Source organism: Bombina bombina, chromosome 2 (assembly GCF_027579735.1).
Source record: "Bombina bombina isolate aBomBom1 chromosome 2, aBomBom1.pri, whole genome shotgun sequence".
NCBI lineage: Eukaryota > Metazoa > Chordata > Amphibia > Anura > Bombinatoridae > Bombina > Bombina bombina.
Genome location: NC_069500.1, coordinates 441,120,561 through 441,140,085, shown reverse-complemented (window position 1 = coordinate 441,140,085; position 19,525 = coordinate 441,120,561).

The window sequence follows — 19,525 nt, the reverse complement described above, 5'->3', positions numbered from 1 at the left end:
GCGAACCCAAATTTTTATGTTCGCGACATCACTACAGAGGAAACAAAAATAAAAATGTTATCCAACTGATCCAACTGTATTTTCAGCAAAAACTTTAAAATGTTTCTATATAAATATCATTTTAGTGAGTATATAATTCAAGATTATACCAAACTATTAACATATTACATTTACATTGCCAACAATAGATTTTTTTTCTATAATTATGAAAACAAAATGCTTCAATAATTATGTATATTATTTAGTAAGACCGAGATTACAAGTTGTGCGGTATAGCCGTAGCATACACACTACGTGAAATAGGTCCGTACCGCTATTTCTATACCACCGGTATAAAAAGTCACCCTAAAACTTTCTTTTGTTGTGCGGTATGGTGGGGTAGGCCCCATACCGCAAAAAAAAGTTTCAACTTTGCGTGCTCATGCACGATTCCCCCATAGAGATCAATTGAGAAAAAATGTAGGAAAAAAAAATAATTTAGTTTGTTGCGATGTGGGGGGCTGGTAGTTTTGGGATTAATAGGTTTATTTAGGGAGTCACGATGTGGGGGGTCAGTGGTTTAGGGGTTAATAAGTTTCTTTAGGGAGTCGGCGGTTTAGAGGATCATAGTTTAATTTAGTGTTGGCGATGTGGTGGGTATGGTGGTTTAGGGGTTAATAGATTGATTAGGTGTTAGTGATGTGGGGGGGGGGTGGCGGATTAGGAGTTACTTTAATTTAGGTAGTCACAATGTGGGTGGGCGCTAGATATGGGGTTAATAGGTTTATTTTAGTATTTTGTGATGCGGGGAGATGGCGGTTTAGCGGTTAATAGGTAGTTTATGGGTGTTAGTGTACTTTGTAACATATTTTTTATGAGTTTTGTGAAACATTTTTGCTTCACAAAATCAATAACTACTGGTCTTTGATTGCGGAATGGATTGTTGCGGTATAGGCTATAACGCTAGTGAAATAGCCATACTGCACAACTTCTAATATCGAGTAGCTGACTATTCCGCACTCAAAGGCCATTTTTTTGCGGTAAAGCAGTGCCGCACAACTTGTAATCTTGCTCTATATTTGCCACTGTTTACCTCTCCTCATCTGATCATTTTCCTGGTTTTACAAAAATGCAACTACAGAACATTTCAGCTTGGGCTCTTTTGTGTGTTGTTCAACTATCTATCTATTTTATCTATCTATCTATCTATCTATCATCTATCTATCTATTTCTCTAATATATATATATATATATATATATATATATATATATATATATATATATATATATATATATATATATATATATCTGTGTGTGTGTTTTGGAATTTACATACAGTATTCTTCATCTTAGTTTCCAATTCCTTTAATCACCAAAGCAGCATCTGCAAAATTGCATTTTTTTTAATATTATCACTTCTAAAAACATCAAAGAACAGTAAAAATTGTTTGATATTATAATCCTTAGTAAGCAACTTGAAACACATGTGCCTCTCAATAGTGTGTTATTCCAACAAACAGTTTTGAGTAAATATGCCCAGAGAATCTCACATATATCATTTTATTGGAATAACCCTCTTTTATTTAATTCAAAACAACTTGGGGGTGGCATTTGTAAATATCTCCACAAATAGCAACAACCAAGAGTACTGTTTGCTTGAAATTATCCTCTATTAAAGGGGCATAATGCACAATTAACTATTTCATAGGCCTCTAGTTATCATGGTCTGTCGGACCTGATCTGACAGTGTGGATCAGGTCCGCCAGACCTTGCTGAATGCGGAGAGCAATACGCTCGCCGTATTCAGCATTGCACCAGCAGCTCACAAGAGCTGCTGGTGCAACACCGCCCCCTGCAGACTCGCGGCCAATAAGCCTCCAGCAGGGGGGTGTCAATCAACCTCGATCTTTGTGACCGCTGCTTCATAACTGCTGTTTCTGGCGAGCCTGAAACATGGGGCATCAAGCTCCATACGGAGCTTGATACATATGCCCCATAGTGTTTAAAGGGAACCTTAAGTCCAAATTAAACTTTCATGATTCCGAAAGAGAATGCAATTTTAAAACTTTCCAATTTATTTCCATTATCAAATTTAGATACACACACTTTTTGAGACACCAGGTCCTACTAAACATATGCGCAAGTTCACAGGGTGTTTGTATACTACTCTGTAATTGGCTGATGACTTCATGGCTGTCACATTATGCAAGGAGTAAATGTTATTGTATTGTCTCTTTATTATGCACTTGTTAATTATGCAATTAGATTGTATTTCAAGGTCCTTTAATTTATTAATATTAACTTAATTCAAAGCAAAATGCATTATATATATAAATCTTCAAAGAAAATCAGGAACCAGGGTGCAAGAAATTGTAGTCTATATCGTTGAAGAAAATTGCACTCACTGGGTTTGAATCAACCAAAAAGTTTTACTAGCGTTAAACGCTAGTAAAACATTTTGGTTGATTCAAAGATTCAAACCCAGTGAGTGCAATATTCTTCAACAATATATATATATATATATATATATATATATATTCCTTAACCATTTCAGTGCTTAGTCATTTCTCCCACCAGGGCTGGAGCTGTTATTTATCTCTTACCACTCATTGGCCTCTATTTATCAAGCTGTAAACCGCAAATACTCTGGAATTCCACAGCGTATTTGTGGCGAGCCTGATTCGCCTTAGTTATCAAACCCTACAGACCGGCAAAAGTAGAATTTAGTGACGTAACATACGATACACCGGACTCAGTCCGACACAGATCGATGCTTACGTCACTACAGATGTTCCGAACACAAGTTCGGCACAATCTGACTACTTTTGGAAGTTATCAAATTCCTACCAGGTACGCTCGGCACTTTTCCGGCCCAGCGTACTTGGTTTTCAATTCGACGCCCTGGAGGCGGCAGATGCCATAGGAATCAATGGGAGTCGGAAAGCAGCGAAAGCTCATGTTCGCTGCTGCCCGATATCCCAATGATTCCTATGGTAAATGTCTACACCTAACACCCTAACATGTACCCCGAGTCTAAACACCCCTAATCTGCCCCACCTACACTGCCGCCATCTACATTATACTTATTAACCCCTAATCTGCCGCCCCCTACACCGCCACAACTAAATAAAGTGTTTAACCTCTAAACCGTCGCTCCCAGAGCCCGCCGTCACCTACATTATACTTATTAACCCCTAATCTGCCCCCCCCCCCATACTGCTGCAACTTTAATAAATGTATTAACCCCTAAACCGCAGCTCCCGGAGCCCACCACAACTCTAATAAAATGTTTAACCCCTAATCTGCCCCCTCCTACACCGCTGCCACCTACCTACATTTATTAACCCCTAATCTGTAAATGTATTAATCCCTAAACCTAAGTCTAACCCTAACCCTAACACCCACTAACGTAAATATAATTTAAATATATCTAAATAAAATTACTATCAATAAAATAAATTATTCCTATTTAAAACTAAATACTTACCTATAAAATAAACCATAAGCTAGCTACAATATAACTAATAGTTACATTGTAGCTATCTTAGGGTTTATTTTTATTTTACAGGCAACTTTGTATTTATTTTAACTAGGAAGTTATTAAATAGTTAATAACTATTTAATAACTATTCTACCTAGGGTTTTATTTATAGGTAAGTAGTTTTATATAGGAATAATTTATTTTGATTTATTTAAATTATATTTAAGTTAGGGGGTGTTAGGGTTAGTGTTAGACTTAGGTTTAGGGGTTAATACATTTAATATAGTGGCAGCGGTGTAGGGGAGGCAGATTAGGGGTTAATAAATATAATGTAGGTGGCGGCGGTGTAGGGGGGCAGATTAGGAGTTAATAAATATAATGTAGGTGGCGGTGGGCGGTTGCAGCGGTTTAGGGGTTAAACACTTTATTTAGTTGCGGCGGGGTCCGGGAGCGGCAGGATAGGGGTTAATACTTTTATTAGAGTTGTGGTGGGCTTCAGGGGTGGCGGTTTAGGGGTTAATAACTTTATTTAGGTGTGGCGGGGTCTGGGAGCGGCGGTTTAGGGGGTAAACAGTATAGTATAGTGTGGGTGTTTAGTGACAGGGTACCAAGAAAGCTGTAAAAAAGCCGAAGAGCAGCGAGATTGATGACTGCTAGTTACCAACAGTCCGCTGCTCATTGCACCGTACTTGGTGCGCAGCTTTTTGACAGCTTTTTTGATAATTTTGGAGAACGTATTTTGACAGCTTTTATTGATAATTTTGGAGAACGTATTCAGGTCCACAGCAGCGATGTTAGGCAAACTTAGGCAAGTGTATTGGTGCCGTCGAATGAAAGAAAGTGGACGGCTTGATAAGTAGGGGCCATAGTATTTATACATCCATTTTAGTTATTTTTCTGCGAGGTACCCACATCATACTTCAGTTTTTAGCAGATAAAACATTTTAGATGACAATTTTCTTTTACAGAAATACCTAAAATACTACCATATAAAATTCAAGATATTTTTTGTAATAATTTTCTATATCATACATTGTAAGCACCATAGAAATCATTGGCCTCGATTCAATGAATCCTGTTTGTGAAACTAATATCTTACTGATATTTACACCCACCGTTCATTACACCCACATCTATCTTGTAAATTTTACAACAAGGACGGATCCTCACATGTGTCTATGAATCTAGCCCATTATTTCTTGATGTAGAAGTGTATCTTCTTGGATTTGAATGTACTGCTTTAACCCTTTCCTGCTGGGGTTAAAGTGTCTACATCGGAACAACTGTTCCGATGTAGACAAATTGAAATCAATAATTGGATCGGGTCTGCAGGGCATCCCTATAACCCTAGGAACACCCTCCAGACTGTGATCAAATCCAGGAAGTGCAGTAGGCTTCAGGACAGCCGTTGGCTATGACGTTCTATAACGGCTCTAAAGCCCAGTGTAATTATGACAGAATAGAACGGCATAACCGCGTTAAAAGGTTAAATATCAAAGTGTCTGGAGCAGTCCTATTATTGTAGTTCAAAAACCAGATGGCTCAATTTGCCTTTGCAAAGATTATGATGCTTATCCTATGCCTAGGGTTGATGTTCTCATAGGGAGACTAGATAGGGCTCATTAACTTATGTCACTGACATTCATAAAAGAGTATTGGAAGGGGCCCCTGATGGACTAACTGAGCGAAAAAATAAACTGCTTTTTTAACATCAGATGGCCTTTTTTTATTGAGGGCAAAAGACAATGGCCTAGATTACAAGTGGAGCGCTAATTTATCGCATGCCCATAAACAAGCAAATTCATCTGTTTACACACACGCGATAAATAACCAGCCATTACAAGTGGCTGGTTATTGCTACCGCAAGCACGCAGTAGCAATTAGCACTCAGAAAAGTAACCAGAGATCAGATCTCTGCTTAAAGGGACATGAAACCCAAATTTTTCTTTCATGATTTAGTAAAAGCATGCAATTTTAAACAACTTTCTAATTTACTTCTATTATCTAATTTGCTTTCTTGATATCCCTTGCTGAAAAGCATATCTATATATGCTCAGTAGCTGCTGATTGGAAGCTGCACATAGATGTCTGATGTGATTGGCTCACCCATGTGGATTGCTATTTCTTCAACAAAGGATAAATAAACAATGAAGCAAAATAGATAATAGGAGTAAACTGTAATGTTATTTAAAATTGTATTATTTACCTGAATCGTGAAAGAAAAAATCTGGGTTTAGTGTCACTTTAATTTTCAAAATAACCCACAATGGGATCAAAATAAAGAATATCCTTTTTTTGTATTAAATAAAAGTAGCATTTTTATTAATAAAAAAATCCTGCAAAAAGCAGTTATGAGGGTGTTAAAGTTGGAGGTTGGGCGGTGTTAGAAAAAAAATGGCACTGAAAAGTGCCTTTACATAGTGGTCTTTGGGAACTGGGAAAATATATATACATATATTAACACAGAAATATATATATTCATATACATATATATTTACAATCTGCTGCCCATCGATGCGCAACTTATCCCTCCTTGCTGCGCTAGTTCTCATACCGTGTCTGACAATATGAGAACGAGGCTCCCAATTGGAGCCTATCGATGCATACGCGAGGTAGCATTCACATTGCACCTAACTTATAATACCAGCGCACATTTGCGTGCGCTGGTATTACTAAGTGAAGCGCCAATATAGATTTTGCGTAAACAATATTTTGCGCTCCATTTATAATGTAGCCCAGTGTATACAGGTACATGAAACATAATCTAGTTCAGCCATTAGGAATTACAGTATTATCCAGTATCAGTGGATCAAAAAAAAAGAAAAGAAAAATCTTGGTTAGCAGAACACAGTCTCAAATCTAAATGTCCATGTTTTACTTGTAGAGCCATGACAACGACAGCCCAAATTTTTAACCTCCTATAACAAGTAAGGCCACTTTTGTACCTCCTTAAAAAGGAGGATTATGTTTATAAAAAAGCAAAGCATACAATATTGATAAACACAGAAGTTAAGAAGAAACCCCCATAGCTAACCACAGCCACTTATTGGGGCAGATTTATCAAGGGCCAAATGGCCCTGATGCCCCTGTTTCCGCGCGAGCATTCAGGCTCGCCAGAAATAGCAGTTATGAAGCAGCGGTCTTAAGACTGCTGCTCTTTAACTGGTCCACCGCCTCTGAGGCTGCAGACATCAATCTGCCCGATCTTGTAAGATCGGGTTGATTGACACCCCCTGCTGGCAGCCAATCTGCAGTGGGCGGGATTGCACAACCAGTTCACCGCTCAGTGGATCATGTCGGACAGAAATTTGATAAATTGGCCCCTTAAACTGCAAACACACATAAGGCTGATTATAGGGGAGGTGGTTTACTTAAAAAATTATAATTATAATTTTTAGATCTCAACACGAACAATTGAGCATTTGTTCTAAAAACCAGGAAATATGCAAGGAAAGATAACATATGTCATATATTGAGCAATATATATATATATACTGTAAAGATATATATATATATATATATATATATATATATATAAATATATATTTATATATATATATATATATATATATATACAACACACAGAAAACCTGGCACTCACCAGCAGATTCACAGTAATGTTTAAAAGCAAAACAGGGGGAAGTCAGTTACATTTGGCACCAAAGCATCAAGCCCAGGACCATGACAAGGTCTCCCCCTTCCTGGGACCCTAAACCAGCACCCACACAATGCATACTTCCAAACAAACCAACTGGGAACCTCCCAGGGTGACACAGGTTTTTGTAACCTCCCCTATGTAAATGCAAAACACAGGAATGGACCGCACTCACAGAGTGGACTGGGTACACATCCTAAGCCACAGCAATTTCCACAGCCCTGAACACTGGCAGACAGCTGCAAAGTTCCCAGCAACCCAGGGAGTTATCCCCAGAGCAGCCAGGGTGACAGGTCCGCAGGGGAACATTACAAACATTATTAACACAACACACAGAAAACCCGACACTCGCCAGCAGATTCACAGTAATGTTTAAAAGCAACTGGGGGAAGTCAGTTACATTTGGCGCCAAAGGATCAAGCCCAGGATCACGACAAGGTCTCCCCCTTCCTGGGACCCAAAACCTGCACCCACACAATGCATACTTCCAAACAAACCAACTGGGAACCTCTGGCTGTGTCACCCTGGGAGGTTCCCGGTTGGTTTTATGTGTGTTGTGTTGATAATGTTATAATGCTTCCCTGCGTGCCTGCCACCCAGGCTGCTCTGGGGTTAACTGCCTGGGTTGCTGGGAACTTTGCAGCTGTCTGTCAGTGTTCATGGCTGTGGAGTTTGCTGTGGCTTAGTATGTGTACCCAGTCCAGTCTGTGAGTGCGGTCCATTCCTGTGTTTTATATATATATATATATATATATATATAATGAGACATCTCAGACAATATATTTTCCACTGATATAGGGCTAGATTACAATTGGCGCGCTATTTATCACTTTTGCTTGAGCGCAAACATTTCTAGAAGTTAGATTTTTGAGCGTATCGGGTATTGTGCATATTTCAAGTTGAAAGTAAAAAAGTTTGTGCTTGAGTGAAATGAATGTCCGCTAACTAAAGGACTTTGAATACCGTGACTGGTTTAAATTATTCTCCCCGTAGACTTCAATTGAGAGCACAGAATTAAAAACCTAATACTTATCGCTTGGGTTTTTACCTGACAGGGGTCATTAATATTTCACATTCCAATGTTCTTCCCATGCAAAAACAAATATTTTTATTGTAAATATATTTTTCTAAATATATCTGTATATACTTATACATATATATCTATTCCTAGGAAGGAAGGGTGGGGGGAGTTTTATCATTTGGTTAATCAGCTCTTTTGTTTGTAATAATGTACAGGAGGTCTGACCATTCATGTGCCCATCATCCCCTGTCCAATCCTGCCATAGTATTACTAATGATGGATGCTATGGATAAAAACCAAAAGATGGTAGCAGCACAACTTCTTTATTGGAGCTCAAACAAATGCAGAAACAGCAGCAATGTTTTGGGAGTGTAACCCTTATTTATGCTGAATAAGCATTACACACCCAAAACGTTGCTGCTATTTCTGCATTTGTTTGAGCTCCAATAAAGAAGTTGTGCTGCCACCATCTTTGGGTTTTTTGCTTCTCTGTTTGGGGCAGTGAGGGGCTCCCCTGAGTGACTTGCACACTTCCCTGTGAGTGCTATACCCATCTTTGGACTTTGGATGCTAGGGACAACCATCCAGGCATTACATTTTAGATTTTAGTCATACAGGTTTGTCCAATTAAGCCTTAACCTAGCATAAGGAGGAGGGTGACTAGAGGAGGCTCAGATATATTAAATCATTTTGACTAGAGCTATTGGAACATGCAGTTGTTATATGTTCTGTTAATATTGAAAGATGGGTTCTTTTAATTGTTCAAATCCTATAGTGATTGTTGTTAATATTAGTTGTCTATATTTGCTGTTCCCATTGGGAATGACATAACAAATTTGAATCCAATATTCATTGGAAAGAAATGCCCACATGGACAAAATTCTGCCAAACCAAACATGAATGACAAACATTTTTCACCTGTGGACATGTCTAGTTCACACTAACCAATCTGTCTTGAAAAGAAATGATTCATCAGTAACCAGGATTTGTGTTCCTTTATTAAACCCCTTCATGTCAGCATCAAGTGTTTAACATCAGAACGATGTGAACAAAGGATCACATAATTATTTTTAACCAGAGCTATAAATGATTTGTGATAAAAAATCGTAATGTACAACTGTTTGCGTGTTATTAGTTTAGTCAGATATTATTTCTTTATAATTGTGATTTAGATTACAAGTAGTGTGCCATAGATAGTACAAGGTATGTTCTTAAAATTGCGGCCCTGCATTGACCACGAGTGCTGCAGAGCCCTGTTGCACACAGACGTGTGTTAGTTTTACAGGCTGTGGCAACAAATCCCCGTCTTCGGTGCAGAGATTAGGTGAGCAGGAGCAGTTTTTATTTGCTCCTTTCCGCATTAGTGGATGTTCACCACAAGGGACAATGCTGGACGAGGGTGAGTGCTTTACATATGAGTCAGTCCAGTGACAAGACTGTCCTTAGCCTTTTTGTGTACTGAAAGTGCCGAATATTTTATGTGCTTTGCCTGTCCAAGGTTTGCTTTTTATACCTATGTGGTTTGGATCTTTTTGTTAACTTCCAGAACTCTTTTTCATTATATATTTCCTTCCTTGTTTCTGGACGTATACTCAAAACCCCAGCAAGGGAACAGTACAACACTGCTGTATTATCTTACAAGCATTATATATATATATATATATATATATATATATATATACAGTGGATATAAAAAGTCTACACACCCCTGTTAAAATGTCAGGCTTCTGTGATTTAAAAAATGAGGCAATGATAAATCATTTCAGAACTTTTTCCACCTTTAACGTGACCTATAAACTGTACAACTCAATTGAAAAACAAACTGAAATCTTTTAGGTAAAGGCAAATAAAAATAAAAAACTAAAATAATATGGTTGCATAAGCATGAACACCCTTAAACTAATACTTTATTGAAGCACCTTTTGATTTTATTACAGCACTCAGTCTTTTTGGGTATGTGTTTTTCAGCATGGCACATCTTGACTTGGCAAGATTTGCCCACTCTTCTTTGCAAAAACACTCTAAATCTGTCAGAATGCGAGGGCATCTCCTGTGCACAGCCCTCTTCAGATCACCCCACAGATTTTGAATTGAATTCAGGTCTGGGCTCTGGCTGGACCATCCCAAAACTTTAATCTTCTTCTGGTGAAGCCATTCCTTTGTTGATTTGGATGTATGCTTTGGGTCGTTGTCATGCTGAAAGATGAAGTTCCTCTTCATGTTCAGCTTTCTAGCAGAAGCCTGAAGGTTTTGTGCCAATATTGTCTGGTATTTGGAACTGTTCATTATTCCCTCTACCTTGACTAAGGCCCCAGTTCCAGCTGAAGAAAAACAGCCCCAAAGCATGATGCTGATACCACCATGCTTCACTGTGGGTATGGTGTTCTTTTGGTGATATGCAGTGTTGTTTTTTGCGCCAAACATATCTTTTGGAATTATGGCCAAAAAGTTTAACTTTGGTTTCATCAGACGAGAACACCTTTTGCAACATGTTTTTAGGAAACTTCAGATGTGTTTTTGCAAAATTTAGCCGGGCTTGGATGGTTTTTTTTTAAGAAAAGGCTTTCGTCTTGCCACTTTACCCCATAGCCCAGACATATGAAGAATACGTGACATTGTTGTCACATGTACCACACAACCAGTACTTGCCAGATATTCCTGCAGCTCCTTTAATGTTGTTGTAGGCCTCTTGGAAGCCTCCCAGGCCAGTTTTCTTCTCGCCTTTTCATCAATTTTGGAGGGACATCCAGTTCTTGGTAATGTCACTGTTGCACCATATTTTCTTCACTTGATGATGACTGTCTTCACTGTGTTCCATGGTATATCTAATGCCTTGGAAATTCTTTTGTAACCTTCTCCTGACTGATACCTTTTAACAATGAGATCCCTCTGATGCTTTAGACGCTCTCTGCGGACCATGACTTTTGCTGTAGGATGTGGCTAACAAAATGTCAGGAAATACCTACTAGAACAGCTGAACTTTATTTGGGGTTACTCAGAGGCACTTTAATGATGACAGGTGTGTACTGACTCCTATTTAACATGATTTTGAATGTGATTGCTTAATTCTGAACACAGCTACATCCCCAGTTATAAAAGGGTGTTCACACTTATGCAACCATATTATTTTAGTTTTTTATTTTTATTTCCCTTTACCTAAAAGATTTCAGTTTGTTTTTCAATTGAGTTGTACAGTTTATAGGTCACATTAAAGGTGGAAAAAGTTTTGAAATCTCATTTTTTTACATCACAGAAACCTGACATTTTAACAGGGGTGTGTAGACTTTTTATATCCACTGTATATATATATATATATATATATATATATATATATATATATATATATATATATATCTTTATTGCTTTATGACATGGAGTCAACACATAAACCCACACAATTCTAGTCATTGCTGAGCTTGAATGACCATGATCTGGAAGGATTGGAATTAGAAGAATTTTTCTCAACAGTCTCAAAGGACATTAAGCTGGGGGACTTGTTTCACAATCTAGATATTATGGTCTCTATTTAACAAAATCTGGCGGACCTGATCCGACAGTGCGGATCAGGTTCGCCAGACCTCGCTGAATATGGAGAGCAATACGCTCTCCATATTCAGCATTGCACCAGCAGCTCACAAGAGCTGCTGGTGCAACGCCGCCCCCTGCAGACTTGCGGCCAATGGGCCGCCAGCAGGGGTGTCAATCAACCCGATCGTACTCAATCGGGTTGAATTCCGGCGATTCGTATTTAATTAACATAGTCATCAAACGCAAAGAACATTCAGAAAGGATATTATTCCACTCTATTATAAAGTCTGTATCAATAACATCAAAATTCGGGAATTTTTTTACTCGCAAACCTCTAGGAATCATCTGCAATGTCAAATATTTGTTCAAAATCCAATAATCTAATTTAAGGCATGTTTCTTTAAGTCTCATAGGGGCCTATCTATCAAGCTCCGAATGGAACTTGATGCCCTGTTTTTCTGGCGAGCCTGCAGGCTCACCAGAAACAGCAGTTATGAAGCAGCAGTCACAAAGACTGCTACTCCATAACCCTGTCCGCCTGCATCATTATATGTTAAGGGACCAGAAAATGACCACACGACAGGACAAAACAGTGTAATTAATGTATCTTCACATGTCCTTACCAAAATTGAAACCAGAGTATTAGAGTATGGTTTGGGCTTTTGTCCTAATAGGAAGTTTAACATTTTTTCAGACAATAATCGATGTAAATCGCTTTGTCAGAAAAATTACCCTTAAAAAACATTTTCAGTATTACATGGATTCGGATGAATCTGTGAATCATCCACACTCTAGATCTCCTAATTCTTTTGGTACTCAGAACTTGAATCTAGATTTTCAAGAAGCTTGTAGTTTGGCCATTTTAGAGACCTTAGAGGCTGAATCAACAGTTAACGTGGAACACCCTATTGGGAAACTGCCAAAATTCAAACCTAGTTCTGATTTCTATCCCAGTCACAACAGGGATAAAGCCTAAGAAACATTCCACAAAAGAGTGGCGGAAGATTTACACAAATTAAAGCAGGCCAATAACCAACCAACAAACAACCTCTCTTGACTGGAAAATGAGGCCATTGCCTCTTTAAGAAATAATGATTCCATTGTCATTCGCCAATCTGACAAAGGGGGAGTGTTGTGATGGATCATATACAGTACGTGGATGAGGCTTTAGGCCAATTAAATGAAAATAGCACATACACAATCTTGAAGCGAAATCCTGTTTTTGCATTTCAAAATGAGCTTGGGCAGATTCTGGACGATGGGGTCTGTTTGGGTGTTATGGATCAGCAAACGGCAAATACACTATATGTTAGCCATCCTATAAATCCCATCTTCCATCATCTGCCAACAGTTCATAAGAGTTTAATTGATATTAAAGGTTGTCCTATTGTATCAGGCATGGGCTCCTTGTTAGAGCCTTTGTGTGATTGGTTAGATAGGATTTTACAACCATTTGTTCAAGCTTTACCGAGTTACATTAGAGACACCACACATGTTTTGGGTATATTGGATAGTGTGGAGTAGAAGGAGAAATACAGCTGGCTCACTATTGACGTGGTCTCTTTGTATTCCAACATCCCCCACCATATGGGGTTGGAAGCTATAAGACTTTTCCTAACGATAAATCAAGATATGAATGAACAAACTATCAATGACCTCTTACAGTTTATTTTGGAACACAATTATTTCTACTTTGAGGAGGTGTTTTACCTGCAGAAACAAGGCACAGCAATGGGGACCAAATTTGCCCCCTCCTTTGCAAATTTATTCATGAGCTGGCTTGAACGTATGTTTCTGTATGGTGAGAATAACCCCTTCAGACAAGAAATATTGTTCTATCAACGATTCATAGATGACCTTATTTTCATCTGGTCATCTACTGAATCAAGAGCCATCGAATTTGTTAAATATTTGAATGACAGCGAAAATGGACTTAACTTCACATTTGAATGGCACAAAGATAGCGTGAATTTCCTTGACATCACCTTATGTGGTGTCAACAGAGAGAAGAAAATCCACTCTACAGAAAGCCCATTACTGGGAACACTATCCTCCACAAAAAAGTGCCCATCCCTGGCATGTGTTTAAGGGAATAGCTAGAAGCCAATTTTTGAGAGCACGAGGATCAAGACTTTCAACTTGAAAGTATAAACATTAAAAAGAGACTAAAATCAAGAGGTTACCCGCCTAGAATGCTAAATCATCTAGCCCAAAAAACTCTAGATGAAGGTAGACCCTCAACACATGACTATGTCCAGAAAAACACTAAAGATAGGGGTTTATCATTTATCACTCAATACTCATCCGATTTTTCATCTGTATGTAACATTGTAAAAAAATACTTTCCCATTTTACATGGAGACACTTGTCTCAAAAAGACAGTAGAGAAAGGTTTCAAATGTGTTTATTCCAAGAACCTTACACTGAGTAACATCCTTGCCCTCAGTCAATTACCAAATAAAAAGAACAACGCCGGAGCATGGTTACAGGTGAATGGTACCTACAAATGTGGTAACCATAGGTGTAAGGTGTGTGATTTTATGGCTGAGGGCAAGGAATTTTACTCATGTTGTTCTTAACAAACATTTCTTACAAAAGGTTGTGTGAACTGCTCAACAAATTATGTTGTGTACTTCATTGAATGCATCGACCATTCAAAACAATATGTGGGTATGACCAGTAGAGATATTAGAACTCGCATTCGAGAGCATTTAGGCTATATTAAATGTGATAGGCCATGCTCAGCTCTATCGAGACATTTTCTAGAAGTACACAACAAAGATGTTAAATCCTTTAAATGGCGAGCAATTGAGTCAGTAAGACTTCCCATGATGGGTGGTAATAGGGATCAACTTCTGGCTAGACAAGAAATATATTGGATCATGAAATTGCAAACTCAAATCCCATTTGGATTTAATTCTGAATATGACATAATAAATCATTGGAAATTAATTGTCAATAATATACAGGAGATGTTTCCTTTATCTTTCTTTTTCTTTACCAAATTTAGATCTCTTGTTATATTATATCCTATTCTTTGATCATTTTGATAATGCAGTCATCTAAGTAGCTCATATTGGAACTATACATTTATGTTTGTGCACTCTAATGCTGCCATTAGGAATATTTATTAAGTGGTATAACCTACCTGAAGGTGCCTTACAGCGTATCCTTTTTAGACATAAGTTACGTAAAAACGTTTGGACACCCATGTGAGGGTGTGTGTATATATATTCATATATCCATATATTCATGTTTGGGTAGTGTATTTTCCACTTTTAATATCCACAGAAAGCGGTAGTGGTATTGAAAAAGAATTACTCAAAATTACTCATCATTGTTATAAATGATCTTTGTTTTTTCAAAGTGTGTAAACTCATATGCATTATATAGGAATATATGTTTTACTGTATATATATCTTATATCCTGTACTCTGTAAAATTAGTTAGTTGTACTAGCAAGCTAAATACGTATAGCTTTATTACCATTGTCTTGGAGGTGTGTTTTCACCCACCAATGACATGCACAGATAATTACCTTTAGTGAGTCATATTAATATAAAGTCTGTTCATTTCTGCAATATGTTCAATAATCGATAATAACAATCTTTTAAAGTACTGTTATATCCAATGACTATTGTATCTAATCTCTACCCCAGCATCTGTTTATGCATCTGTATATTTATTTAGATTTTGTAATCTGTACAGTCAATTGCACAGCATGTCTAATTTGTGTGGTAACATATTAATTGGTTTGGAGGTGTGTCTACACCAACCAATGAATAGCCTTGGTATATGCTTTTTAATCTGCACCAATTGGTGCACTAACAGGTTTATGAATACGGCTTACGCCGAAACGTGTAAAACCTGTTTCCCTTCATCATGTGTTAATCCTGTCAATTTTTAAATGGATCAATAAAGTCTAATTTTTACTCATCAATTTATGGGAATGAACTTTAATATTTTTTATATAATATTACAAGTCCATGGTAAAAACTTTTTTAACAGAAAATGTTAACATGGCCATTTTTAGTATGGATTGTGCAGTCACGCTAAACATCTCTCACATTACAAGTGGTGAGTTTATATGTTGTGCTTGAACATACTGGAACATACTGTTGTGCTTGAACATATATTTAAAGTAAAATATATGTTTTTTTCTGACAAGGCTGTACTGGGAGGGTGTATGTGCTTGTATTCTTATGTGTGTATGTATCTATGTGTATATACATGTTTGTGTACATATGTGTGTGTATATACTGTATATATATATATATATATATATATATATATATATATATATATATATATATATATATATATATATATATATATATATATGTGCGTATATAAAATTTCTCGTACAATCTTATTTTACACTAAATAAAAAAATATTAAATACATTTTAAAATGTATCTTAAACCATATTTCATGATTAGTAAAAGTGTGTTAGTAATAATGAAAGTCACAGAGCAAAACTGTGAAATATAACAATGTTTAGGTTATATCTATTTATGCTGTGCCTTGTTATTCATGTTATATCACACTTTCCAGTTAAGGAAATCCTCACAAAGTGTTTATATTCTCTAATTAAAAGCATGATCAAAATAGAAAATAAAACACAAGTTTTAAAGTGTTAGTGTTAACTTGAAAAATAAAACATATGTTCAGATATCTATTCACATTAGTGTTTAACCACTTCATTGTCAAGGGTTTGAGCCATGAAAATGCTCTCCTAGGAACTGGATTCAAAGATTAGTGTTTTGTATTTTTTAAAGTGAGTATTGGTGGTTAACAAAGTAAATCCATTCCTGCAGAAAAACAATATCAAACATGAAATATGAAATCTCGTCTTTATCCAATTTAATCCCATAAATACATTTCCCTAAAGGTAAACAAGCTATGGACTATAATATTCATATATGTTAATACTTGCCTAAGAACTAGCTTTAAAAATCAGTGTCCTTCATTTGGTTGGGAAATGTTATCATGTTCAAGCTTTGCGGCAGAGAATTAAGTATATCATTTTAGACAGAATGAAAAAAGCTAAATAACATCACTTATCTCCTGAGCATGTATTTGTTTTCTTAAACCTCAAATTCACAACATAAAAGAAGTATTGTACAAGCATAATTTGTGATAACTATATGCTGCATGCAGACAAGGGGGAGAACATCTGGGGAGTGTACGCAAGGCTGAGGGGGAACATGAAGAACATGTGGTGTATGTGCAAATGAGTAACTGAGCACCTGGGAATATGCATAGAGTGGAAATAAGCATCTGCATACGTCCCAGATGTGTGTGTGTGTATTTCAGAGCAGGAGAATGCATAGGGGCCATATATGGGTGCGCATAATGGTTCGAAGAGTACTTGTGTGTATATGTGTGTAAGATTGTGGAATGAGTGTGTATGGGGGTATGTGCATAAGAGTAGCAATGTGCTTTTTGGTGTCTGGGGGGGGGGGCCTTGTTGCTACTGTGTAAATATGCCAGGAGGTTTGGAAAGCACCAGAATTTCTATGTGCAAGGATTAAAGAGTGCCAAGGTGCATGCATATAAAGTTAGGTTAGGGTAGTTTTGTTAAAACTGATTCCTTCTCTCTGGAAGTAGAGATCAGTTTATGGGGGTAGTAAATATATAAACAATAGTCCCATACCCTTCTTTATATATAAATAAATGTAAATGCTAAAAAAAATGGATGAAGATTTTGGTGTCTAATGAGGGTAGGGGCACAAGGTTGTGATCAGTCTCATCACCAAGAAGCACAATGCTCCACACTGACAGGCAGCATTGTGCTTTCATGATACAGGTCTCTCCTAAACCAGTAACACTGATCTGCTAAATTGGGGTCTATTTATCAAGCTCCGAACGGAGCTTGATGCCCTGTGTTTATGGCGAGCCTTTAGGCTTGCCAGAAACTCAAGTTATGAAGCAGCGGTCTAAAGACCGGTGCTCCATAACCTGTCCACCTGCTCTGAGGCGGTGGACAGACATCTTCGGAAACCAACCCGATCCAATACGATCGGGTTGATTGACACCCCCTGCTGGCTGCTGATTGACTGCGAATCTGCAGGGGGTGGCATTGCACCAGCAGTTCACAAGAACTGCTGGTGCAATGATAAATGCCGACAGCGTATGCTGTCGGCATTTATCGATGTGCGGCGGACATGGTTCGCTATAGCGGATCATGTCCATCCGCACAATGATAAATGGACCCCATAGAGTCAAATTGTAAAAGTTACCCAAAAATATAAGTATAGTTTGTCCAGTTGTCAAAGACATTGTGGAATCAAATGGAAACTAGTAGGTACAGCTTGGTGTTCCTGCTTAGGACAAGCAAAAGCACCAGGGGTCTAAGATAAGCCAGTGGCACTACAATAATCAATGATTCACAGCTGAACACTACGGCAACTGTATTGAAGAGAATCCTTAATAGTGAGAGGTCATTCGCAATCTTCTAGAAAAACTTATGCTATAATTTTAAATAGAAAAACACCATTAAAGTTTATGGGGGATTTTGTAGATAAATCATTTGATATACTGGCAATGTTGACTTGATTTTTGGTGAATATTGAAATTAAAACTAACCAAAAATAATAATAAAAAAAATCAATAAAAAAAAATAACTTGAGGATATATTTAATATATTCACAAATGGCATTTTGATGATTTGGAATTGGAGTGATTTGTTTGACAACCAGCTTTTGTTGATACTGGAAGAAAAGGTTGGTTTTCAGAGTGTCAAAAGATAGCAACTGGAGAAAATGATATAAAATGTAATGTGTGATCAACATCCCTGTTAAAGAAGATTATATTTTTTTTGCCAGCCCATTACAATTTATATACAATTATTTTATATAAGATAATATATTTATTTTGTGTCTGAGATTCGTAAAAAAAAGCTCCCAGCAGTGATAGAAAAGCCCATTATAGTAAAAGAATGATATAAATTTGTGTAATAGAAGTACAGGGAGACATTACTGAATTTATGTACATATGTAGTACATACTATTTTAGCTATTTGTACAAAAGAAAAATAAATGTTTTGCCTTTTGCTAACACATTGTGAAAGTTCTGTTGGATATAAGTTATCTTTCATATAATATTAGCTGCTTATGTATTAAACTTTGGTAGTTTTATACCAAAATTGTGACTGAATTGTTATTTTATGAAGATATAATATATAAAAAAACATTTAAATCTAACTGAGTACTCACAGTTAATCATAAGGGAATAAACGCTTACCGGATCCTTCCCCACAGAGGAGGGTGATTTTACCATAACTTAACTTAAATCACTATGTACATGTGCATGTTGTGCGAAATAATAATAACTTTGTATGGGAACATTTTTGACCGTCACAGGTCAGAAATTTTTATTAACCTAAATAAACTTATAGAACCGATAGAACTGAATATGGCGGCATAGAGACCAACTAACCCAGAACAGCAAGGAGATCACCAGCCCAACGGGAACAGCAGCAGAGGGATCTCTGCTCTAAGGAGATGACGCTGAGGGGTTGCAGAGATCACGTGACCATCCCTCGAGAGGGAGGAAGGAGGGTTACCGTCACGGGCACGTGAGGCCTACCGCTCCTCCCCGGAAGTCTGGTCATCACTCACCCCTAGCGACCTTCTCCTACACAACAGGACCGGGACAAGGAAGCATTTTAATGGTACCCTTGCCGCCATTACCCACAGCTCGATTTAAAGGAGGGGGAAAATTGCTCTCTGAATGTCCCCTATGAATAAATCCAGCCCCACATCAGAAAGGTGAACTTTATCCCTTCTATAAAGTTCAGTTCTATCAGCCGTAATGGCTTCGTGCCGTACCACGAAGCCACCTGAACCTGTGACGGTTT